This window comes from Struthio camelus, chromosome 3 (genome assembly GCF_040807025.1).
Source record: "Struthio camelus isolate bStrCam1 chromosome 3, bStrCam1.hap1, whole genome shotgun sequence".
Taxonomy (NCBI): domain Eukaryota; kingdom Metazoa; phylum Chordata; class Aves; order Struthioniformes; family Struthionidae; genus Struthio; species Struthio camelus.
Window position 1 is genome coordinate 67,999,620 of NC_090944.1, and position 26,567 is coordinate 68,026,186.

The following is a 26,567-nucleotide window of genomic DNA, read 5'->3' on the forward strand; positions in this document are numbered from 1 at the left end:
GGCTTCCTAAAGCAAAGTACTACCCGTGTTAGCTACCAGACAAAATCTATTTTCAAAGACCAGTTTGGTGGTCTTTTGTATGTTACTGAGGTCATTAAATCTAGAGCTAAAGTGAGCAAGAGCGAACTCAGAGATAAACAGGGATCCTACCATTCTGGAATTGTATTGGAGCGCTTTGATTCTATTACATGCATCACAGACTCTCTGGTGTAGCCCTGCAGAAAGCTATTCTGAAATGAGCCTCAAGGACCATGAAGAGATTGATCATTTATCTAAAATAATGTTCTTTTTCTGGTTTATTTTGTTTGTGCAACCACTGGAAAAACATTTCCTTTCTTGACAAAAGCATTGTTCAACATCCGACAGGTCTTACCAAGCTAAGAGAAATATTTTATTTTGTGCTAATAGATAGAATTCTTATTAAATACTTTGCCTTTATGTTAAGAAATGCTCTGCATGCCTTTTGACTTCTAAAGTTTTTCTGCCAAGATACATTGTTTGTATCTTCTTTCTCTGTACAATGGATACAATTTGAGGTATGAAAACTCTGATTCATTTAAAATATATTAAACAGAGTTAAATCCCTTAAGTCTACAAAAAAAAAAAAAGCAGAATTTCAGATGGATTGACCTCTAATGTACGTACAGCCTTTTAAGAACTCAACAAATAATTCAATAAGTGTAAGGAAAAATCTACAGTCCTCCCTGCAGCCTGTATCTCCTCTTCCTCCATCTAGAATTTCTCCTAGAGTTTTTTCAAACTTGTTCTTGCCTTCTACTACTGCTTTGTTTCTGTCTGCAACTTTAGTATGATTGTGGAAAGAAGATATCAATGCATTTGAAAAAAAAAAGAGAAAGATATGTTATTCTTCTCATATTTCCGGCACTCATTCAACAGGACGTTTAAGCCTATGAATAATTTTAGCACTAAACTACATTAGTTCACAGGCCTGCTTGAAATTGATTGAAATCCTAAATACCTTACTTATTTGAGACTGCAAACAAAACAGTTTTTAATAACCTACACTAGTTTATTCAAGCTTAGGGAAATCCAGATCCTCAGGTATGGTTTCGATCTTCTCCATTTCTATGGGAGTCACCACAGTATACCTGCAGTAGTTAAAGAAAAAGTTGCCAGAATTTCTTTAAAAAGTTTGACATTTTAGAAAAATTACCAACAGATGAGTCTTGTTTTTCTCATACATCTAATCCTCTTTTCTGCAGTGAGACAGTTCCTTTTGATCCTTAGGTGAAATTTGTGAAAAAAAAACTAGTACCCTGAATATCTGTGATAATAGATGTGATATGCGCTATGCTTTCTTTCATAGATAATATTATTCCCATAAATGCACTCTTGGACTCCTTAATAACTTGACTTAAAAAAATCCTATCATATTAACAAGCGAAACTGTAATTGAACACAGGACAAATAAGTAAAATGACATAGTAATTTTTAACTCACATAACTCTGATGCTATCATGACAAACAATGTTTTGACTCTTAAAAGGTCATTTCTCTTAAGCCGTAGGAGGACTAACAAGCTAATTATAAATCTAGCTGAAGGGAAGACTTCAGTCCATGATTATGTCTAAAATTCATTGTTTTTATTCTGAAAGGATGGTGAGCTCAGTGAAGTGTCCTGGGATTTTATGCTCTATACTTTGAACATTGAAATAAATCTTTGACACTGTTACGTAGAATTTTAATTTTTTTCTATATATATCAGATTGTTCTTCATGTAGAGATTTTTTAAGTGATCTAATTGTTTCAAATCCTTAATAATGCAGTTTTACAATCAAATATTTTTCAATGTTTATATATAATTCAATATATAAACAAAATTTGATCTGGATTCAAGGGAGAATATGTTAATAATTTGAACCCAATAGGGCAAAAGGATGCGTTCAGCTTTTTCCTGAACTAGGGCTTTAGTAGAGGCACAGATGAAGAATAATTGGAAAGCATAAAGTGACTGGGAAAATTAAAAGGGAGAAAAATGTTACCTTAGATATTCTATAAATTAACCTAAGCAATACATAGGGAGGGCTTTTGAAAGGATTAGCTTTTAAATTTTTTTTCAAAATCAGAATGTAATCTTTTATTTACTGTTCATTTTAAAGAAATTTTTTAAATGAAATGAATGTCCTTTTTATGTAAAATCAATATTCCCTGAATATGTAAATGATGGTTTCTAGTCGATATATAGGAATAAGCATTAAGGGAGAAATATTGTCACTGACGAAAATATCCCTGTATAGCTGAGGAAAAGTGCAGAAGAAAAATGATTTTTCTAAATATAACCTTCTGGTAATTTTTTTCCCCAGTGTGAACCTTAGTGATTGATGCTGTAGAGCAAACAGAAAATTAGGCTTTGAAATCTTCAGGTACAATAATTATTATAATAATAATATCAATATCAATGATGCTAAAATGTACTAAAATGAAAACACTTCTTTTGAAGGCTGACACTACAATGCAAGAAACCTGCTGTATTTATTGACTGATATGAGAGGACTATAGCAAAAGCTTTAAACTATGAAAACCTTCTTGAGGAATAACATGTAATTGTCAACAAACTGAGTTTGATGGCCTTACTTCATCCTGAACAATGCCTTCCTTTTGAAAGCAATTCATGTAATTTGATTCTATTGTCAGGCAAAGCAGCAGAGACTGGGCTCTACATTAACAGATGAGGACAAAAGAGCCCCTACAAGCAATTGGACATGTTGAGAAAAGAGGGTGGAAATGCGTTTTATGAGTTTAATGAATGTGCAGAAATATCAAACCAAAGAAGAGAACTTTGGATATCATTATATCATCCCCAAATGCTTTAATAAATGCGAATATCAATGTGAGAAAGCTTTGAGATATTATTGAAATACATATACCTGGTTATTTTGTAAAGTTTAAAATTCTCTTTCAAAAGGATGGCTTCTGTCTGGATGGAAGTTCCCTAGATAACCAAGGAAAAACTTTAGCTTTGCTAGCACAAATGTAATGCACTTTCTGTATGCAGACTTGCAAATGCGTCGAAAAGAACACTAAATTTGGTCTGTTTTCCCCGACCATGTACAAGATTTGTAGTTTTTTTGAGTAAAATGCAGGTTTGACCTTGGATTATTAGGTGGAAAAAAAAGTGAGTTTATATAAAAAGTTTTATTTTGATATTTTGATAGTCTCTCAGTTCTTCAGCCTATCATCCAATAAAGCAGAACATTTAAGTCTTACTATCAAAAAGCTATAACTACTCTGTCAAGCGTGACTTTTTAAAACTGTCAAACAGTCATTCCTCTTCCATTTCAAAACATCTAACTTGAAGCTTTCTAACCTTCCTCCCAAACAAAAGTTTCAGCAAAATATGCAATAAAATCCCACTTTATAAAAGCCTTCTTCTAATAATGTTTACTAAAAATAAATCCTGAAAGACATTCCAATTAATGTTTCTGGACAGAATCTCAGTTTGCGTTAACTGGTGTGTCTGCACTAAGGTTGATGTAATTTCTATAACCAATATTTAGTGGAGAACTGCCTAAAGCAGCTAATATTTTTGCTCACTGGATACCACCTGTAAAAGATTACAGTGTCTAGGTATTTTTTTATCAAATGGTCAATATTTTATAAGTTATATTCTTTAGCTGTAGCACAGGTTGTGCAATTAAAGAGTTATCTTTCCTTACTGCCGCATCAGCAGGAAATTCAAACATAAAATCTGTATCATTAATAAGCTAGTAAGGGCAAATAAAATTTCACTAAAGTCACTAAAAGTGACTTCCTCAGGTACCATGTAGTGTTAGAAATAAATATTTGAAGTTGCCTAATACTTTCCACTAAGAAATCTCAATTTTCAGTGGCTTACAAATTTGCCTGAGGTTAACTTTTAATGCTCAAGATTTCATACTTACTCCCAACTTCAGGCTTTTTCTTTTGGGAAGATGGGTGTTTAGCTTCAGTGGAGGTTCAGAAACTTTCAGGAATGAGAGTAGATGGTAGTTTTACCAAAAGAAATCTCAGGTGTTTGCCTGAAGCATTCTAGACTATCCATACTTTAGAAGAGTAGTTTGGCAAGAGAAGTGAAGACTGCTGTCGGATATGTGTTTCTTTTCCTGTCAAAAGTTAGATTTGGCCAAACTACAGGAGTCTTAAAATTCCCTGTGTGCTCCTGTTCATTGCGTGCTGCCAGGCTTCAGCAGGAATCGCCTGTGGGAGACCCAGGAGTATCGCTCCTGCTCCAGTCTCCCCATGTGCCTACCGCACTGAGCGTACCAGCATGCTCCCAGGAGCAGAGGAAATGTCCTCAAGGCAAAGAGGATTACGATGAGTAGATGCCTTTTCCATGTGGCCTAGAGCTACAGCGTTGTAAGCCAGAATTTCACTTTGCATTCTAATCTAACTTTTCCAGTAATAGGAGTTTAAAAATATATACCCCTCACTGTCTTCATGATTTTAAGGAGGTCCTACTCTCTACCTCAGGAGTACAGCAAGCACTACTTCTGTCTTTCATAAAAAAAAGAAGCTGCACAAGGTCACCTCTGGAAGATCTGAGGCTGGAACCTTGTTATCACGTGGCAAATTTTCTCTATTTAGCTAGGGAACTGTAAGAAAATATGATCCTTTCAGGAAATATACTTGCAAATTCCAAACTGAGAATGTGCTGCTTTTCAAGGTCAAACAACTGTGTAAAACATTAGCAGGTAGCTTTTATACACAATCATATATAACTTCCATAAGAAGTTGGAACCAACCAGATATCACCCCAGCTGGGATCAGATTCCAGATGCGGATGTTTAAAGGAGTGTCCACAGTACTCCGTCAGATACAGAGAGCACTGAATAGCTGAAGCTTCTTTCCGCAGGTAGGGATAACAGGAGATACTCAGTTTTGGAGCTTCCCCTCTTGCCCTACAGCTATTTTTCAGTGCCCTGACCCCATTCTTTCCTTTCTCTACTACAAAAAAAGTAAGATTAGAATTATTTTTAGCATAAGTGCTATAAGACTATGCAGTTGTTCTAACAACCTTGGCAACACACAAAGAAATTGATGGTTTTAAGTACCACATTTCTGGTGCTTCAAAGGGTGAGGATTATATTTATTATTCTTTTTTGATGTTGTTATAGTCTGATTTTATTTTGGGAGATGTTTAGAAAGATAAATAAGCATTGAAATTACAAGACTAACATCATGAAAGTTAGGAATTGCCAGAATGCATCTCCCTTTCTAACATATTGAGATGAACTAATACGTATCTTTATTTTACTTCCTCCAATACTTTTGTCTGCAAAATCTATTCCATTTCATGAATATGATTTTGACTGTAAACTTTTCCTGTGAAGTTCAGTTTTGGACTTGAGTCCTCCATCTTAAACTGAGACACTTAGAAGAGAAATTCTTACATATTTCACAAAAAGGAATAATGGGAACGACATCAAGGTCATGAAACTTGATCTCCCGAGTTTAACTTAGATCAGTCTGGTTCAGACCATAAAATTTCATTTAATATCCTGAAAGTGGAATAATTAAACCAAATATCTGAGAATAGTTTTGAGAAGCCTTACAAAGTCATATGACAAAAGAGACCAAAACATTTTTCAATGGCTGAGTCGTTGTCTTTGTCTTAGTTGTCTTATGAGGAGGAGATGATAGGCAAATCAAGTAAGAAATGGAAAATCCCAAATCCAAGATCATTTGTCTCTTGATCTAGTATCTCTCATTCTCTCAGAGCCAAGTTAGTTTAGCTGTCAATAACACTGCCGAAGGTCCAAGAACCTACTACCTCAGAACTGCAGTGCTGTAAATTTTACCGGAGGACCTGGAGACGATTCAAATGCATGAACACAGTGAATATGCAAGTTAAACTAACATTATGCATCCGTTTTGTTCACAGCCTAAATACAACCATTATGATCCTAGAATAAAAGGGCAAAGAGGTCTCTTCAAAACCCTTCTCTCCTTCACACTTAGGAACCCTCAAGATCTTACCTTTGGGGACTCAATGCAGTGTAGCGGGATATGGAAAGGAATGCTTGGCTTTAGTTGAGTTATTTCTGATTTGTGGATGAATTTACACCTCAGGTAGAATGAGGCACACTATTCCTTATACCAACTGAATACTCAGAAAATACATATGTATTTCTCACAACACAGAGTGGCTGTTACAGTAAGGAAGACGTGAAATCAAGCCGTACTGTGTCTTCTGCGTATCATAGTAATGTCTCGGCTGAGTTTGTGACTGCTATTACACCTGTAACATGAGGTAATAGGTAGTGACTAGTGATGGACTAGTGATTGGAATCAGCTAGACACCTCTATTTCTGATTTTTCCCCTCTATATCATTCCAATAAACACATATTTTGAATATGCAAAAGGATCCAGGAGAACTCCATCCTCAAGGCAGAGACTCAAATTTGCTCATTGAAACAAGCTCACACTATCTCCCTGTAAATTTCTGAGATGTTTTTCCTTTCATTCGAAAAGCATATTGTATGTGGGTAGAAGCAATGTTCAGAACATTTTTCTAAAGCGTAATGAACTCCCCTAAAATGCTCAGTAACATACTCCATTTTGAATGTGTTCTGTACAGGGCTAAACTGTTATGAAACTTCCCCAGTTTTTAGTAGAATCATCGTTCTCAGGGAAATGAGCAGACTATCCAAAATAACATGTAAAAGTTCAAGTTTGCTTTAAAAAGTGTCTGCTTGCAATTTCAAAACCACTGACAGTGAGTGAGAACACGGAGGCAGGTTTCTGCATCCCCTATAGAACTGCAGAATCCTGTGCTTGGTCCTACTTGGCCACAATGTTTTTTAAAGGCTGGTTTTAACAGAGTTATTTCAGAGTTATTCTAGCGGAGTAGAATTTTCATCATCGCACAGAAAGGCATTGGAAAAAAAAAATAGCCGATAACTTTTCTCAGAGCATGAATGTTATCCCTCTGAAAAAAGGAGTACGATGTGCCAAGTTCAAAATCATTTTACAACTGCAGTCAGGCCTTCTAAAGCCGGTAAATACACAGCACATCATAGCACATACATTTAAAACAACATAAAACACAAATACAAAACAAAAGCCTACTCTATACCCATTTTTCTCCTCCCCATGAAAGAATAGGAGAGAAAACAAACCATGTATCACAGATGAAAGTCATGTTGTTTCAGTCACTACTGGAGAACAGCTGGCGATTACAATGATGAGATCAGTATAAGACTCTATATTGAATAAAATGGCATTGCTTAGCGACAGCAGAGAGACTGAATTTGTGACAGCAGTTCTGGAGACTATACTGAATGCAGAGCAAGGTGGAACAGAACGGCAACAAAAGCACCCACAGCCATGCTGCAGCTCCATAACTGCTATCTGTGGCAAGCTGCTTTGTTTTAGGTTAAACACACAGATTCTGTCTATATCAGGATTCTTAAAAACTTCCACAAGCTACATGAAAGCATTGACCTATAAACGGAGAACTTACTTAGGAGAACCACAGAACTAACAGAAAGGCAAAGCTCCTGATTTTAGAAAATAAAACATTGGTACTGAAAAGCAAGATAGAGACAGTATTTTATAATGTTATACAACATGTTACGGAGAGAAAAAAGAAGCTATTTAAATACCAGGCCACTCTCACCATGTCTCTGGGGCCAGTACAAAATGATTTTCTGCCTTTATAGTGCTTTGTAGTAGATTTTAGTTCTAGGACAATTTGAATATAGTGGTTAACTCTTTGAATTCCCTTTGCAGCATGTTATTGTTCTCTAATCCTGTACTTTTCTTAGAAATTAAAGTGGTCTTTGGTAAACTGTTTGCATCAGAGACTTACTTTTGCAGATATCTAGGCTTTGCAGATTGGCACATGTTTCCAAGCATCTCCAAAATGACAAAAAGACAACACCAAATCACGTGCCTAGAATATATTCCTACCAGGATTCAAATCAATTCTGTGTAGGATAGTATTAAGACCTTTCTGAAAAATCCATATTATTTGCTAAACTGAGCACGCTGTGCCACTGAAATTTATGTGTTTAATTCTTTAACTTCTGCATGGAGGCAATGGCAGCTGGAGTTAATAATATGACTCTGTGATGTTCAGAGAACAGATATAAATGAAATATGGGCCAATGGTGTAATGAGTTCGTGAGGAGAACTCATGCTAATAATATCACTTCTGAATTTCCTTGAATTCAGATGATAAAATGGTGTATTTTATTTTTCTACTTAGATAGAAGAAAAGATCCCCAAGAACAGAACAAAGCCTCGCTATGAAAGGCCTTGTACATATACAGAACATATTTTAGTTCTGAATATTTTGAAGTATGATAGGTGGATATTTAAGAACTTTTGTCATATTTCCCTCCTAAACAGAAATCTGGTAAAATCAGTTTGACAATGTAAAGCCTTCCTATTCTGATGGAACTCCATATTCTTGATTTATGTAAATTTCCAAATTGAAGAAACTTCTTTAAATTGCAAGGACTTTTAGATTTTTGGATTTATCTCTATAATGCAAAGTGATAACTTTGCATTCAGATTGATTTAGGCACAAATTATAATTTAAGGGGCTTGCTTAAATAACTTTGACTTTTTACTAAGAGGTGGAAGCTGTGAAATATATATTTCATAATTTCGTGGTGCAATATGGTTTTAGACAGTTCTGTGGTTGTAAATGGCTGCCACACATTTTCATGTAGCCTCTCTTTTAGTGTGTCTTATTATATTATTAGTTTTCACAATAAAGTGGATTGAGGTGACCAACCTGTAGATCTGTTGAGTCTGGGACCTGGGAAATATTATTTGTCTTTGAGATCTAAAGCATCACATAACCCTTGGATTCCTGGTAAGTTTTTGGTAAACCTACAAAAATCTATTAAATTTCTTTGAAAATAATTTTTTGCTAAACGCTTCACCTGCAAAGTAAAATCAGATTAAAGGCTAGCCACTTCCTTCAAAGTAATCAACAGTATTTGGCAAGTTTTCAAGTTATGAACCCTGGAGAACATTTTTTGTGTACTGCAGCATCATTCACCCCTACGAGGCAGATCAGCCAGAACGCAGCAAAAGTCATACATCTTTCAGTAGATGAAATATGTATGATATGATTCTATGTGTTTAAAGCAAACTGTTTTAGAGCGATGACTGTCTGCTTGCTGATGGTAAATTTTGTTCTTTCAGTATAGATTTAAAGACTTGTGTTCAAGTTATTATAAGACAGCTCATAGATGCCTATGAGAATATGAAAGAACATACACCTTAAGTTTTACATAGGAGCAAGTGAAATCAAAATCATAGGATAGTGCTCAGTTCAAACCATTGCTAACTCATTTAAAATCATGAAAGACAGTAATAGCTTGCAATGACCCTTTCCCCATGACTTCCAGACTTTTCAGGAAGTTTACTCTCATGACTCTCCTTAGAGTTATGACTTGTCTCCTTTGATAGGGTACAATTCTTTAGAGATTTTCACTTTTGATACTACACAAATCTTTAAGCGTTTTTCACCTAACAGCCCTATACAGTAGTTTGAGAGACCTGCATACATGGAGGACTTCTAGGTAGGTTTCACTTGATATGTTGTCTGCCTTGTCTCTTAGCATTGCATTTCACTAGGAACTCTCAGAGCTTTTCAGCCAGGGCACATAGCATGTGTCTGACTCCAAACAGGATGGCTGCGAGGGGCCAGGACTGTTCAGGTGGTGGGGCTGACCTAACACAAGGGATATGTCCCGGACACATGACCTAGCTCCCCATGCATATCAGTGCTGCAACCAGCCTTACAGTCATGGTTGTTAACCACTTCTCATTTCAAAGCAATCAGCATCCAAAGCATCATTTTTATAGTAATGGCAGTATTAAATGTTTGGAGCCACATGGGCCATGTAGCTATTGAACAGCATGTCTAGCCCAACCCAGATCAACGTACAGGGAATTTCCTTTAAAAGCAGCCCTTCCAGGGGCAGATACTGCCCTGTCCTACAGCATGCTGTTGCTGTAGGATAGGAAGCAAGTAGCTGAATACCTGTGACACAGAAAATTTGATTTGGTTTCCCTCAGATCCTCAATCCCTCAGAGCCTGCAGTAAATATGGTATATCAGAAAGGCCTCTGGGAGGAGGCTCAGCATGAAATCGTTAGTTTTGACATATTTTTGCATCCCTTTACTCAAATAACACTGAAGATCTTTTAGTAAAACCCTTGGCTGCAGGTTGTAAAATGATACAAGAAACTAAGGATCTTCCCTCCGACTCGTTTGGGCATATTTTCTCCCTAACAATTGATAATTCCAAAAATTTTCTATATTAGTCATAGTTTTAGCTTCATTCTTATTCTATTGCTACTTTTAAATCTCTACAAACCTCTCAAAAGTAAGGAGAGATGCTTCTTGAGTTGTGGAGTACTGCAAGTTCTTTTTTCACAGAAGGATATGTATTTCTAAATTATTTCATTACTACAGGCTTTCTTACTTTTATCCCTATAGTAGTCGTATAACTAAGCTTGATATAATAGCAAAGTTTTATTCCTTATTAAAGTTTTGTCATCAAATGAGTTATGTCGTTGGAATAAAATTACAAAGAATCTCCAGTAACAAAATTAATAACATGATGCCATAACTGGCTTTCTTTTTTTCAAGGACTGGTATGATAGAAGAACAATAAATTTCAGATCTATGAAGAATAAACCAAAAGTGTACGAAAAAGCAAAATACTTTTTACAGCTCTACAACAGAATATAATCTCTGGTTTTAGTGTGCTAGCGCCAACATACTGTATAGCCTGAGGAGAATAAAGTTGATTTTACCATGACCCCTGGTGGAAATTGACTATGGAGGGCCCCGAGTTTAAAAGACGACTTTGGGATCTTGAATGTCTCCTTACCAAAAAGAGTGGAAAGAATCACTTTATTCTTCAGATGCATTCAACTATATTCAGGAAAAATGAGCAAAGTAAAGCAAAGCTTAAAAAATGAGAACTAAGGGAACACTGGATCACATAAACATAACTGCTACATCACACTTCAGCTGCAAATGTTCCCTGAAGCATTTTATTGCACCTCACATCCTAGTTCTGTCTGTGAGGTTTGTGCACAAAGTACCATTGCAGCAGGTTTTGTGATGCAAGTGCACTTTTGTGTCAGTAATTCGCTAACGTTGTCACCTTACAGAAGGCAGCAGCATTAATCTTAGGAGTAGCACGCTAGCATTCCCCAAATGATCATAATAGTCAGAATGATCACAATAGTCAGAGCACTTGCATCTAGTCTCTGCCTGCTGCTAGTGCTAAACCCTGGTCTTAAGGAGAAGAAGTGCCTTTTCAGGTTGGGTTTGGGCTGCGAAAAGACGAATTTCTCACTAGTAGAGCAACCCTAGCACAAGACTTCTGTTCCAAAAGCTCCAAAGTGACCAACATACAACTATAAATCTTTAAAATAATAAGTTTACAGTGGGCTTTCCAAAAGCATTTTCACACCTCATTTTATAGGATTCTGTTGACATCTTTGGGTGCCTAAGCAGAGGCAGTTTTCCTATACTGGCGGGAATGCCCTTAGCTCCAGCTGACCTCATGCACATTTCCACTAACTTCAGAATCTTTGTTCCCATACACATCCTGCCTATACATAGCCCTTATAAACACTTTCAAAAGTCTGGTCCTTCAAGAACTTAACAATCACTTCTCAAAAGGGTCTTAAGACCTTGATCTTGCATTCACTTCTACACAGCAGTGAAAAGTATTACTCCAGCAGTGAAAAGTTTTTATACGTTAGGTAGGAAATCCAGGTGGTTTTCCGTGTTACGTAGAAAGGTAATTTGGATGGAAAGAACAACTCAGGGACAACTGAGGCAGTTCCCCCTGTTAGCTGACTTGGGGATATTGAACCTGTGTTTCCATGGGCAATTTCCTCACATAGATTTTTTCATTACATCAGATTGGAAGGAACAGACCATTTAATCAGACATTGATATAACAAAGCCAGCTTCATTCATTTGCCTCAGTGTCAAGTTGAGGACTTATGTTTCACAAAAACGCCTTTCAGAGTAGAACATCATTTAAAGACATTAAAGAGACCAGGAATCCATCACTTCCCTTGGCAGTTTATTCCAGTTGCCCTCCATTTTGGTGGGTCTTACATTTCAATCTCTGTAGTTTAAAACTGCATCAGAGAGTCCTTTTTAATGTCTTTTCTGCCATTACTACACAGTGATTTATGTATAGATACGTGTGTGTATACATATATATAATATATGTGTGTATGTAAGTGTATATATTATATATGAATATAAGTATATATGCATAAAAATATTCCTTTAAAATGCAGCACAGGATCTGCTATATCTGTCTCAGTGATGACAAATGCAGAGATAAAACCATTTTCCAAATTCATTTATCCCATGTTTTGTCATCCAGTGATGTCATTAGGCTTTTTTACTGCAACATTGACTAGAAGTTCACAGCTCACCAATCTAAAAGGATTTCTAACTCTTTTTTCAGTCATTGGTGTCCCAAACTAGTCCAATGGGGATGGGTAGGGAATAGAAAAAGAAAAAAAACACAAGGCCATAAAACCCATGAGAAGGAGAGTATGGACACAAAATGGAAGGAAAAAGTGAGGGAAACTTTGGAGTATGAATACATATTTTTTCATGTATTTACCAGTTAAAAAGGATTTTTGACACGTTTTCCTGTTGTCCTGAAGACAACAGGAAAAAGGTATCAGAAAGATAAAAGTAAATGTTGGGTACCCGTTGCTTTCATGTACTAAAAAGTCCCCAGAAGTAACACAACCCTATCTGGTCTCATCTCTTCTTTCATTCTGAGAATTCTTTTAACTCCATGTCCCCTGAGCTCATACAGAAGGACAGCCACTTCGAACTTTCACTCACTCAAAACAAGAATCTTTCTCTTTGGGATTCTGGTCACTACCTCTTTGGAAAATCACTTAGCTGAAATATTGAAACTACTCACATAGGACTTGAATATTCTATTACCAATCAATCAATCAGTCCAATTGCCAGCTTTATTTAAACCAGCCTCCTTTAAAAATAATGTATATTTGCACGAGGAGATTCGTTCCTTTGAATCTTCCAAGTATAAATGCTCTGCCAAAAATTTGGATTTCTAAAACAAATGAAATTTTTATCTACAGAACAGACTACTAAACCATTGCAAAGATAGTTAAAATAAAAGACTTTTTACATGTCTTAGCACATGTGCTGTAAAATATTTGTACCCCAAAAAACCCCAACTCTATGAATTTAGAACTTTTCTCTTAGTCTTCTGGGTCACACCAATGTATTGCACGTGGTAACTTGGAAAAAGTACAAAATGTTCTGGAACCTAAATTTCATTTAATTTTTTATTTTTTTACTTTTGTCACCAAAATTCATATAATTCTGAAAAAATGCAGTGTTTTTTATCAGACTAGGACTCAGCAACAAATGCCCAACAATACATATGCATGCCAAAAGAAGAACTCTGAGGTGTATTTTAAAGTTATGCTGCCATGTCTTTGTAAAGAGTGATCTAAGAATAGAAGATAGATTAAAAAAAAAAAAGGGAATGTCCTTTTTTATAGTATTCACAAGATTTTTTCATGCCTTAACATGAAGATTTCCCTGGTATTAGCTGCTCTATATCATATTTAGTGTGTTGTAGTGGGATGTAATCGAGAAAGCTGTATGTGCCACGTGGAGGTTTGCTGCATTAATAGTTCATCTCTTGACAGGGTGGTTAATTTTGCCTTTGAAGCATAAGAAGTAATTGATTTGGAGTGGTAAAACATTGATTATTGCTCTCATTTCTTCCATAGTGAGGGTTTTCATACCTTCAGTTAGAACACAGGTACAAATGCAATTCATTTGGTATTCAGCACTAATGATAGAGCAGAACTGCTCATCAGGAAGGAGGGAGGGAATTGCTTATGGCGGTGACGCCACCACCAGAGGAGGAAGTTTCTGTAAGCTCTGAGTATCTGTTCCTTTACAGTATTTTTTGTTGCGGTTTATTTGGAGGAAGATGAACCTGGGGACTAGAAGCTTGTGGGTTTACAACTGGCATTCATAACTGCAGACTGATTATATATTAAATTGAGATGTCATCTGCTATCCTACTAGCAGCATGGAGTGTAAAAAAAAAAGTCTGAATGTAGCAAACTTTCCCTCTCTGAACCACAAAGAAGTGCTGTTGAAGAAATATCCTACTGCATGGAAGCATTTAGAACAACTAGGTATATATGCAATGGTGTCTATTTTTCAAGTCATTTGACAACTGAAACTGCAAGCTAGTTGTCCAATATAGACCTAAATGAGGTAATTTGCAGATGTACAGAAGAAAGTACAGCAGTAAGGAGGCCTTTTCTCCAGCAAGATCTTTTTCAGGAATAAGATAGAATAAATTCAGATAGTGTATTCCCCTTTGGAGCGGTGCTAATTCCTCTGGCACTAGCAGAAATTCTACAAAGGGCAATTTAGTTACTCTTATGGCTATCTACCCATTAGTGACAATAATCTAGAAATTTACAATATTAGATACTTTTGTACTCACTGGTATCCTCAGAGATGAGGATTTTAAAACAAATCAAGACTTCCTGTGCAGAGTGTACTTTTCTAAAAGCGTTTCATTTACAGCCTGATAAAGGGTGATAGGAATTGCCAACAGGTAATCCCCAACCCATTCAGGCTAATGAAAAAGAGATTGCTAATTGCCTAAGATATATTTCGGAACTAGTCCTTTTTCAGTTGTATTAATTATTAATATATGAAATAGATGAATTGTTCTTTCCTTTGTCTTTTAAAGGAAACCTCTAGACTGGTGTTAACTAAATCAAATTCTAACCTTGTATCTTCATTAGGCAGAGTACGAGAGAGAGGCAGTTTGGTCTAATGGGCCAAAAACAAAGTTGGAAAAGAAGAGCTCTTCAGTCCTAGCGTGTCAAAATCAAGTCACTTTTCTTTCTCAGTTTCTCCACCTGCAGGGGTTTTACTAGTGCCACTAGGTAGCTCATGCTAGTCATTAATTCTAAAGTGCTTTGAAAATATAAGAAGTCAAATGTTGTTATTAAATTACTAAACAAAATAATTAAACTGTCTAAATGGAATTAAAAAGAATAATTAGCAATTAAACAGGATGCTATTATCTATGTTGTGTGATGATGAGAGCAAAACTAGGAGAATGCAAAACCCATTTGAATTCAGAAGAAATAAGCACCAATGAAAACTAATGTAAATGTATCTTTCTTTTAATTCTAAATTCATTAAAATGTACCTAAACCACTTTTGAATAAATTGTTGCCTCATATTAAATGATCGAATTTAAATTTTATTTCCTTTCCTTTCCAAATGAGTTTTGCAATCCGGCCTCAGTTCTATATGATGAACCAAGCGCTCCTTCCTAAATGTATCAATGAAATATAAGCCTCCAGTGATTTGATCACTATTAATCATAACTATGTAGAATATATAAGTAGTACCAGATTTGTAAAACAATCTATCTATTCTTAAGACCAAAAATGCTCTTTTACTACGTGTTCAAATCTCAGTGGAAGTCTCTAGGAACTGTATGTGGCATCTCTGGGCAGAATATGGTATTTATTTTAGAAATATATATTTTTACAGTTTATAGGTAGACAGGTAATCTGCAAAAACCTTACTTTTGCAAGGGTTGTTTTGAAAAAGAAAAAAAGCCAGGAGAGACCTGCAACCCTAAAAGAAAACCCAGCAACAATCTCAGTTCTTATTCCCTTAAAATGAAAATCTAATTCGTCTTTTAAGATAAACTACAGGCATTGCTGTCTGCATGTGTGTGCTGACCTTTCTGAATAGTCCTATTGAAGGTAATAGTCAAGCATAACATATATTTGCAGAATCAGAGCTTATTCCTGGGAATTACAGTTTGAGAAGAAAGCACATCAAATGCTTAAATCACTAAGCTGGGAGTTGGGAGGCTGTTTCAAATCCTTGCTTTGCCACTAAGTTCTTCAGTCAAAGTCTCTTAGTACAGATTTTTCAATGGATTTAAGTGCCAATTTCCTATCAAATTGGGAGTAGGCATCTAAATAGGTGTTATTCATTGCATGTCTTACTTCCCCGCATAGTGAAAAAGGTATAAGGATATTCTACAGAGATAGGAAACTGAACATAAATATATGCAATATTTTGTTTTTTTCAGGTACAACAACACTATGTAAAATAGGTGAGAACTGAATGAGTTGCAGAATTACATGTTATTCTTTACAGCAAATATGAAAATGCCAATATTTCTGTTTTGTCGCAAACAATAGGTATATCAGGGATCTGAGATGCTAACACAGAGATGCAAATACTACACAGTTTGCATATAGAGTCAGGCTGCAGGAAATTCAAATGAACTGTTTTATGCAGGCACCAATCTGCTGACTTCTCACCAAGAATTAAGAATGTGGAGGAGGTATTCAATTTGCAATGCATTTTCTCTTTTAAAAGCTTTTCCATATTGTTGTATCATCATTAAACACGTAAAAACAAATACAAAACAGAATAAAATGTTTCTTCCTTTGGGTACGGTTGCTGTTAATCATTCAGAAGCAAACACTAAATTCAGAAAAAGACTTAATGTAGAGGTTGTATCTAGACTATGTTTTCACATAGGGTAGCCTAAAAGATACAGAAAAGGAAATTGTTTGGTGAATGGACCTGATCACTAGCACCAGGTAAAACTAGTGTACAGAATAAAACTTGATGACATTTCTTAAAGTAACAGTAAAAAATCTATCTTAGTACAGTAAAACAGTAAACAGTTAAATCTATCTTAGTTGCCACTCACAAGAATAACCAGGTGGAGTCCCATACAAATGTGCTGTAATTTTACAAAAACGCTTGTGTAACCTGCTGGAAAAAGTCTTATTTTTACAGGTGATGTAAATACTCTGAATTCTTCCTCTGAGATGCTCTAATAAAAGTATGTAAATATCCCAGGGAATCTCAGGAAAGATTTAAAGAATACTTAAACTTTAGCACAAATGTGAAATTACCTATAGATCCCCACAAACAACAAATGTTGGCACTTTTTTAATCAGAAAAGCACCTAATTTAATATCAGCTCTCAGATGAGTAACTGTTATCTGAAGCCTCAATACTGAGTGGTCTCCCGGTTACTCTAGATACTGGTGGAAGAGATATAAAGGTGAGTCCCCTTACTTTTTGATACTATGTTGAATCATACATCAGATGGTCCCGGTTTGGGTGGTAAAAACCACTGAGCATGTCAGTTGAGTAATTAGACAGCAGTCTGCTCAGAGACAGGACAAAGGCAACCTCGGTCTCAGCAACCAAAAGAGTCTCAATGCACTATCCAAGGGTGATAAGCAGAAGCAAATACAGAGTTAGACTGAAAGTGAAAATGCTAGAGGTGTCTAAGTTGCAGAGTAGGACACCAGACATGTGGAGGCCTGTGATCTGAGCTATGTCATGAGCAAGACATGCATATACGACTGAGATAGCACAGGGGCAAGGAGCAAGCAAGGAGAAGGAATAGACTGTCAGAAGCCACCAAAGAAACTCTGCAATGATCCATAAGATGCTAATAAATCTACTGGGCAACCTTTGGCTCAAGGTCCAAGCCAGCTCTTTAGTAAACTGCTTACTTGATAGTTAGCTTATACCTGGTCGGGGCACTCAATAAGACATACTTTATTTTCTTCTCAGATTAGAAGATAGATCCTTGTCAAGGCTGGATCCTTTCATTAGTGGGCTTTTAGAGGGCTGAATGGGGTTGTCTGGGCTTTGCTTAAACAGTCCTGTTCAGCTGTGATCATATCACATGGGTCTCAGCTGTTCAAAGATGCTTCATCATCCACCTGTCTACCAAAGGTTACTGTCCCCTCTGATGTAGGCTTTGAGTTGCTCATGAAGTACTTTAACTGTTTCAGTTTGAAAGAGGCAAATACATTTAAAGAATTTAACTAGATGGCTTTTACCATCTAGACTAGACTGCTTTTGACTAAAGGACAGATCTGAGAACTTTGTAACCTCTAATAAAGTGCGGAAATGAGGAGGTCTTCAGCTGGCCCAGATCCAGCGGAAAAAAGGAGGTGTATCTAAAGCCTATGAGACTAGCTGTTTATTTTGTTAATAGACTTGATCTGAGATAATAGACTGCATTGCCTATTCCAGGATAATAATTTTAAAGATTTTCAAGTGCATGTGGATAAGCACTTTTTTATTTTCATTTGTAAAAAAAAAAAAATACACATACACCCACACACTTTAAGGGCTTTAAGGGAAGTAGAATTAAAATATTAAGCTTCCTTCTTGGAATTCAAACCCTGAAAAGCACTAGGACAAAGTGCATTACAGCTTAAAGAAGCACAATGACATCAAGAAACACTAATGCTATATGAATGAATCATCAAATGTACTGACTAAAAGCATACGGAAGTCATAGCTCATGCCAGCTCGGCCCATTTGCACTGCATCTAGAATATGTGCACTCTGTGAAGTACAAAAAGGATGGATACAAATAAAAGAATTAATTTTGTCCCATTTATCACTCAGCTCCTGTTTTTCTGGATACTGTGCAATAACAAGACAATATTCTTCTCTATCTCTGTTGTAAGTTACATTATCTCTGATTAATTTCACATGTTTCATAGAATTGTGCCCTAAGAAAAAACTGTTACATGAAGTTTGGAATTGAATACTGATATGGCATTAACAGCCTTTACAAATAAAGCTTAGGGGTTTAGACGACATAGTAAGCTAGGTCAAGTCACAGCAAACTAAGCCTTTTAGCATTGTGTATGCTCAAGTCATTTTTTTTTAGTTCCTGATGAAAAAACTGGCTCAACAGCTTGAAGGGCTTTCTAGTGAGTAAAAATAAATGAGCATAGACTCTCAAAGCCAGAAAGATCTAGTTTAAATGCCACAAAAGAATACTAGAAACAACCTGCCAGAGGGATCAAAAAGTGCTTGGTAACAGTAGTCACAATAGCAATGCACTTTACCCACCTGATGCGCTGAAGGACACAAGTTTGGAATCAGAGCATTTTAGGAAATGAAAAAAAATTAAACTAGACTATGTGAAAATGTCCAGGGACTTTTCTGCAACAGAGTATCTAATCTAGATTGTTGACAAACAACAAATAAAGTCTAGCAAGTGTTGCAGAAGTTTGTATGGTATACACATAAGCCTATGGACAATCTACATCCATTGGAGCGATAGTATTAGAGCTGAAAAGCTGATGCGTCACACATTTAGAAACCCCAGATTTAAAGCTCAGTTCATTCCTCACTGGACATGTGCATTATGATATAGACCTCATGTAATGTTCACATTATTTTCAACAAAGCTATGTCTCATACAGCATGTAAAGTACAGAGTGTTCACTTAATGCTCACCTGCTCAATGTTTTGTTTTCTCTTCTTTGTTCACTAGGTGTCTTGTGATATATTTATTTCATGCTATTCAAAATCTCCTCTCCTATTTCTGCCTTTGTGGAAGGCTAGAAAAAAGGAAGGAAATGTGAATGAGAAACGGAAAGACACCGTGCATTTTTTTCTCTTTACCAAGCGTATTGGCTTGAATATATATTCAAGTTGCTTCAATCACCCTTTCCATCTGCAAAAGGACAGTATTATACTACATGCCAGAACAAAAGGAGTAGAAAATGAACTATGACTCTCAAATAGCATTTTCACTGTCATAAAGATGGGTGATTGCACTTTGCGTAGACAGAACTGTGACAGCTTTACTCTATTTAGCTTAAATACTGATAGTCATATAGATACAACAATGTGCATCTTACTGCACAAACCTATCCAGGGCCTCTAAGTAAGTGGCTAAATTCTTTTGTGCACTTTCTTCATTAATATTATTATGTAAAATTAGTTAAATTAAAGCTAACACAGGCACATACATCTAAGCTACAATCTCACAATGAATTGCAGTGTCACAAGATAACATTTGTCTTCTTTGGGTGGTTCAGTTGTGTGTGAGCCCTCATACAAAGCCCTTACTGAAATAACTCTTATGCCAATTTGTAACATAATTATCCTAATGACTAGAAGATAGATGGGACTGCACTAGTGATTATAAAATTAAAGGATTCATTAGACCAATTGCAGTACGGTTATGAAAAAAAACCTCAGGATGTGGATCAGTCAAAATAGAATTAGAATTTTTTTTTAATAGACAATTTTTCTCATTAGAGAGGAGTCTACAAGAAGTTAAGATTCCTAAAAATAAATGTTGTATATGCAGCACAGTGCTAATGGGGTTAGAAGAAGCATTGGAGGCTAAAGATTCTGCTCTGAATTTATCATCAGATGTATTCAAGTAAACCTTATATACCAAGGTGATTGGATTGCATCCATAGATTTTTGACACAGAAGTATCAGGTCCTTGCATCATATCTGAATTATTTAATTACATTTTAACATCCCTCTTTCTTGGTCAGACTGCAATGTCATAGTATCAAACCTATAGTTTTCCAAACCAATATATATTCAAATACTCAAAGTGTACTGAGTAGAAACAAAAGCTCCACTTTAAAGAGATTTCCCATTAAACGAGGTTTTTTTTTTCTTTACTGGCCCAGTTGTCATGACTTGAACAATATATTAACCTCAGGGAGTTTACTAATAACTATTTCTAATAATTGCTATGCTCTTCTTGCATAATAAACTAAGGAGGAGTGTTCCTTATCTTGACAGTTATATTTGAAAGAGATTTTTGAATAAAGTATCAAATAAATAAGGATATCTTTTGCTATGATTTGTTGACAATAATACAGTAACATGTTAAATTTTTCATAGATTTCCTGCTGTTCATCCTTTTCTATCTATTTTATAAAGAAAACCTTGATGCAATAAATGAAAATGTTTCAGATATGCTCTTCATCAAAGGAAGTATTGTTCTGTTTTTATTTAGGGCAATTGAATGTGTGCTTTTCTTTTCCTCCTGTAGGCAGATTAAGAATAGTGCATAGAGATTTGGAGGTTATGTAGGAGTGGTGTTTACTAGTCAACAGTCTGAATGGGGCTTTAAAGAAAAGTATCTAATTTATAGAACTCTGGATAAAGCCTTCTTTCTCAACTCAGAAAATCGTAAACAAGTGAAAACAGAATTTTAATGGCTGTCCTGATACAACCTCTATATATAAACACATGCAACAAAACTGTAGTGGCTGTTATTTTTATGAGATGACTATTGAACACACGACACACACATAATTGCACAAAAAATCCTTAAGTTATCAAAGTGTATATATATTCATGTATATATATTCATGTATTAAGCCACACATTAGGACACAACATGCCAAGTGTATTCTGATTCAACACTAGGAAAACAGCTGTTCCTACAAAACGTATGTGACTGGGGGCACCAGTAAGAGATTTCAATAGTGCAACAGATGCTCTATTCAAGTACATGTATATTAACAGGAATATTTCTCCTAATATCAGTAAACTCTGCATAAGGCTGTCTTTCAGCTTCACAAATATTCAGATAAACATGAAATGATCCAAATTATCTTGTAGCTGTCTGAAGTTCAGTCATTTAGGCTGTCACAGTCATAGGACAGTGGAAAATCATTGTCTGTTTACAGGACACTTTATCTTAGCTATCTCGGGCACTTATTGTTAAGCAGTGTTAGCAGTCACCTTCTAGTGCGCCTCTCCATTGATTATAACTCAACCCAGGGAAGTAGCTTTGGCCAAATAACCTAACTTTCAGATGGCTGAGGTTAAATGAGTATAATCCTGCCCCAATACTCTGTTTAGACACAGAATTTGATCTTAACTTTACTGCCATAAATTATAGGTGGGTTTACAGTATTTGATGCCCTCCTGCAATACCCTAATAAAGACTTATTTCTTCTAAAGCTCCTGTGAGCTATCTTCACAGTTTATCCAATATCAGAATCTACACAATCGAATTTTATCTTTGCTTTCCTTTCTCTTCTATAATTCAGTATTGCTTCTAGAATTGTCTTCTAAAACATGTCAGTTCTGTAAAAAGGAGTCATATCTGGTAAAAGATGCAATTAAGATGATATAAGCAAGAGCAGTCTATTCCCTGTAGTAGATTATTGCAACAATAGGTTAATACCATTGGCAAATGACAAGGGTCATCATTCACTGATTTCACTCATTGTCCTTACTGTATTTAGAAAGAGAGAGAAAGTGATGGCAAGCTTGCGTGCACACACACATGCATGTATAAAGGCATACAGAGAGATGCAGATATATATGCATGTATCCACGTATCAGTTCAGTTCTGAGTCTTTCTCCTAAAGATATTTATTCTGAATAATGGCTTTGAGACGGAACCAGCCACATTTTCAGTCATATTATGCAATGCATGCCTCGCAACTTAAAGAACTTCATGTCATTTTCTAGCAACAGGTAGAGGCCTGCTTATAACCCATTTATGCAGTACACAGTGTTGGTGTGAATGGTTAAACAACCTGAAGTACTTGGTAAATAAATCTGAGTCTTTAACTCCATAAAGTATATCCAGTAAATATTCTCTAATTCACAAGATTTTCCATCTCATCTAACCAAGGAATTTACAATCTTCCATTTGGGATTTATCAGAGATCTAGGTCTATCTTGTTACAGATCATTTCTATATTTATTCAAACTGTCTGCTCTGTATCAGAGAAATAATATATCTCTGAGAAAGTAATAACTGGATTTTAATAGGAAAGGTAAAGTATGGTTATTCACTCTGATTCAACATTCAGTTGTAATATCGGAACCTCCATTTCACAGAATTATGTCTAGAGATCCGGTGAACGTGTTTATGACTACCCAGCAAACACTGCCACTAGTAACTGATTTAGACTGTTGTAATATTGAACAGAATACAGCTCTTGCGTGTAGAACAGAAATTGTGAACTGTGATCTGCTTTTACTCAGGAGGGCATGTTGTAGCCCAATGGTTCATATTTAATGTGAAACTAGAAATAGGAGCTTTAGCTGCTGGTTCTAAAGCATATGAACTCTGTGCAGAGATCAAGAGACAGTAGATCTAATATATCCATAGGCATGGTCTGCTAATAGTTACAGGTAGTAGCAGAGGATGTTAACAGACTGGAATTATTCATGATAGATGATCATCACAGATATGACAGCAGTAAGAAGTAGAGTAATATTGAATAGGAAATTAAGACTTGATAGATATGAAATCATCATCTGAAAATGGGAACTAGGAAAATTATATTCAGGTTCATGCAAAGAAAGAAAAGCATACACATGATCACCTGTCTCACTAACCACAGGATAAACTAATTACAGGTACTTCACCTTTGCAAAATCTAGAAGAAATCAAGAGCTGTTTCTTTTTTTTGCAAGCAAATTTAAGCTTAAAAATTTAAAATCAAGGGATATCATATTTTAATCTTTTGAATAACATATGAACCAAACATAGCCAATGCCAATGCAAGACATTTCTGATTCTGAAGTTTTTCAATTGTTTTACTGTACTTTATCAAATCAGTTTAAGATTATGATGTTCAACATTAAGACAAGCTAAGCTCCAGGAATTTCTGCTGGCTGCAGGTTTGGGTGAATAAAATTTTTGGAATTTCTTTTATCCGTATTCTGCCCATTTAATAATAACACCTACTATAGTTGATTTTTTAAAGTCTGACTCTATGTCCTGATCAAAATTTCTCCTTTTCGTCTTTCTGAATTCTTGACTACTTGTTTATGATATTATTTTTCTGACTGCTGATAATATCTTTAGTAGCTTATTTGTTGTTTCTGAAACTTTTTTATAACTGAGAACCTGTGACTTCCTTTTTTGCTTCGGGCAATTTAACATTCATGTTCAGGTTAACAGCATCAGAAAAATTCCCAGATGCATTGAATTTCCATATTGTCTGCTTTTCCTGAGATTCCAGTTTTTGGTCAACAAACCAATTCCTCCTCATAGAATTAGGTAAGAAACAGTCACTTGCAAATTGTATTGCATTCCTTTTTTTCTTTCCTATGACTAGTTAAATCAACTTTGCTATGCCAAATTGATATTATTACCAATGCCTCCTTTGCCTCCTCTCCAGTTTTCTGGTGGGGCATCAGATTCTTGTCGGAGAAGGAGATGGTTAGTTACATTTGCAAAGGTTTGAAGTAGAAGTTTGGAATTTTCCTCTGCAGCATTATAATCATGGCAAAATCCTGGCAGAAGGCTGGGAATCTGCTTGCTGAGGAGCTGAGACTCCAGTGCTGCAGTAGCCTGAATTCCCTGAGGTTGCAAGCTCTTAGCTTTAGTCAGTTGACTCAGAAGTCATTTTTCAGGAATCACAGACTCCAGGAATCTTGTCTTAGAGTCCTCAAATTTCTTACACTACATGAGTTCGTAAATAGCTTAATGACACGTTTCCAAAAAGTTCAAAAATACTTAAATAATAGGTGTTCAAATTACCAGGCATTTCTAGTGCAGGTGCCTTCTTAGAACATTTATTTGCAGAAAATACATGGTCTAAACCCAACATTATTGGCTCTTATGGTGTGTGGGGTGTGTGTTGGGAATCTAAGTTGGGAATCTAAGAAAGAAGAAATCATTTTAATAGAGAATCATTCACATAAAATTGCTTCTAGAAATGAGTGTTCCTTCTCTTGCATTAAAATTACTCACGTCTCTTAGAGAACTCCAGGGAAAAGCATTATATTTAAATTCAGTTATGTTTATGCCTTACATGTTGGGCACTTCCAATTATTATATTAATATATCAAATCTCAATGGAATGACTGGTGATAAGTGTTGCATATTTATAAATATTATGTATTCCCAGAACCATGCTTTCAGTTATTGGAATCATTGACTCACATTACTGAATGACTCAGTAGGACATTTAGTCCATATCCCCAACCTATATACCAAGTACATGCATGAGAAATGTGGCAGAAGTTTGTCTAACTTGTTCTTAAATGCCAGCAATAACAGATTCCCCAAGCAGGCTATTCCTTTGATTTCCTATTCCTTAACTTTATAAACTCTTTATTCCCCAAGATCTAATCCGAAACCTCCTCTTTGCAATGTAGTGTGGTTCCTCGGTCAATGATGGATATTTCCATCATAGACAGGGAAACCGGTTACTCTGTTCTTTTCAACAAACAGTTATGGCTATGCTCTGACTTCTCTTTTTTGAGCTAAGAAATCCTAGTTCTTTCTGTCTTTCTTCATAGTTATTTTTCTCAGACATCTACTCATTCCAGCTATTCTGCAGTTGGTCCACACTTTTTGTCAAAATCTTTGAGTTGAAGCCTTGCCAGCGCTAAGCTATCTTGATTTTTACCAGTGCTGCAGATTACACTCTTATTTACATAACTGAGAAGGATGAGTCCTTTTTTTTGCAGCAACACAACACTGTTGACCCCTATTCAGTTTGTGAACCATGATAACCTTGCAGTCCTTTACTAAAGGACTACTGCCTAGATAGTTGTCACCCATCCCGTGTTTGTGCATTTAGTTATTTCAGCCTAAGCATAGTTCTTAGCCCTAGTTCTTGCTGAACAGCAACATATATTCAGGACATATCTCTAGATTCTCAAGATGATTTTGAATGCTACTCCTATCCTCAACTGTACTTGCAATCTCTAAGTACACATTTGATAAGTCTATTATCTATCCAATCATCAATATTATCTATTCAATTACCCATGTAAATATAGTAGTATTAGATCCACAACAGACCTCAGCACAGCATCACTTCATTTATCTATGCATTATGAGCAAGGACTATTGGAATTACTTTCTGAGCATAGTTTTCCTTCTTAAAAGAATGCTTGATGGTAGGACAAAACCAGCAAGATGTAATATATCTTGGTTTTGATAACATTAAACTTTGTCTCATTTGACATTTACCAAGGAATCTTGGTATACTTAGCATAATATGGGACAAAATTAGCTGGAAAACCATGCCAAGAATGAAAAAGATACCCGTATCACCATCAATATACAAGGATATATTAATAGAATCTGTGCATCTTGGAAAGTGTTTATCTGAAGGTCTGGACTAAAATAACAAATTTAATCTCACATGCTGTGAGAGTCCCATTAATTTAATGGAATTATTGTCAGTACAAAAAATGAAGTAATTTCATAAATTGTTTAGGACTAACCTGGGAGTCTCTATAGGTTATCCTGAACTGTCATAAGACTGAAAAATATGTGAGGGTAACTTAAAGATAATCAAGATGCTGTGTGCTTAGCTCATGTTGTTGAAATATTGTGTAATTAAACGCTATACTGTAATGCTGAGGTGCATTAGGGCAGAACTATAGTTGCACATAAAAGCTAGAGTTTGCCATTTCCTAACTTTAGAGTGCTGAACTATGCAATCATTATTTTCAGGCCTGATTGTGCCATTAGTTTTTAAGCTGAAATCACATTTTTTTTAACAGACATATAAATATAATAATACTTTACAGATCACCCTTTCAGATGGAAGTAAAGTGTTTATTTCAGGTTGGAAGCATATATGGCTTCACTGCTACCTTCTCTGGACAACTTCAACTGCTAGTGAATTCAGAGTTGCACCAATGCACATTGCAGAGGTCGGCTCGTAAGGGAAGTTTTAATGCTCTTGATGCTTTTGTCCAAGAA

At 35.8% G+C, this 26,567-nt stretch overlaps 1 protein-coding gene across 3 annotated transcripts in view; it reads left to right on the top strand.

Moving 5' to 3' along the window:
• Positions 1-26,567, top strand: part of NKAIN2 (sodium/potassium transporting ATPase interacting 2) — a 551,739-nt gene that overhangs the window by 422,914 nt on the left and 102,258 nt on the right. The window lies entirely within an intron of this gene.